This window comes from Ipomoea triloba, chromosome 16 (assembly GCF_003576645.1).
Source record: "Ipomoea triloba cultivar NCNSP0323 chromosome 16, ASM357664v1".
NCBI lineage: Eukaryota > Viridiplantae > Streptophyta > Magnoliopsida > Solanales > Convolvulaceae > Ipomoea > Ipomoea triloba.
The window spans coordinates 18350625-18351525 of record NC_044931.1 but is presented as its reverse complement, the minus strand read 5'-3'; positions in this window follow the sequence as shown (position 1 = coordinate 18351525).

The window sequence follows — 901 nt, the reverse complement described above, 5'->3', positions numbered from 1 at the left end:
CCGACCTTATGGCCTTCGAGGCCGATGGGAGCAAGGTGCCCATCTCTGGAGTAAGGTGCCCGATTATGTTGGTCTGCCGACGTTATGGCCTTCGAGGCCGATGGGAGCAAGGTGCCCATCTCGGGAGTAAGGTGCCCGATTATGTTGGTCTGCCGACCTTATGGCCTTCGAGGCCGATGGGAGCAAGGGGCCCATCTCGGGAGTAAGGTGCCCGATTATGTTGGTCTCCCGACCTTATGGCCTTCGAGGCCGATGGGAGCAAGGGGCCCATCTCGGGAGTAAGGTGCCCGATTATGTTGGTCTCCCGACCTTATGGCCTTCGAGGCCGATGGGAGCAAGGTGCCCATCTCGGGAGTAAGGTGCCCGATTATGTTGGTCTGCCGACCTTATGGCCTTCGAGGCCGATGGGAGCAAGGTGCCCATCTCGGGAGTAAGGTGCCCGATTACGTTGGTCTGCCGACCTTATGGCCTTCGAGGCCGATAGGAGCAAGGTGCCCATCTCGGGAGTAAGGTGCCCGATTATGTTGGTATGCCGATCTTATGGCCTTCGAGGCCGATGGGAGCAAGGTGCCCATCTCAGGAGTAAGGTGCCCGATTACGTTGGTCTGCCGACTTTATGGCCTTCGAGGCCGATGGGAGCAAGGTGCCCATCTCGGGACTAAGGTGCCCGATTATGTTGGTCTGCCGACTTTATGGCCTTCGAGGCCGATGGGAGCAAGGTGCCCATCTCGGGAGTAAGGTGCCCGATTACGTTGGTCTGCCGACTTTATGGCCTTCGAGGCCGATGGGAGCAAGGTGCCCATTTCGGGAGTATGGTGCCCGATTATGATGGTCTGCCGACCTTATGGCCTTCGAGGCCGATGGGAGCAAGGTGCCCATCTCGGGAGTAAGGTGCCCGATT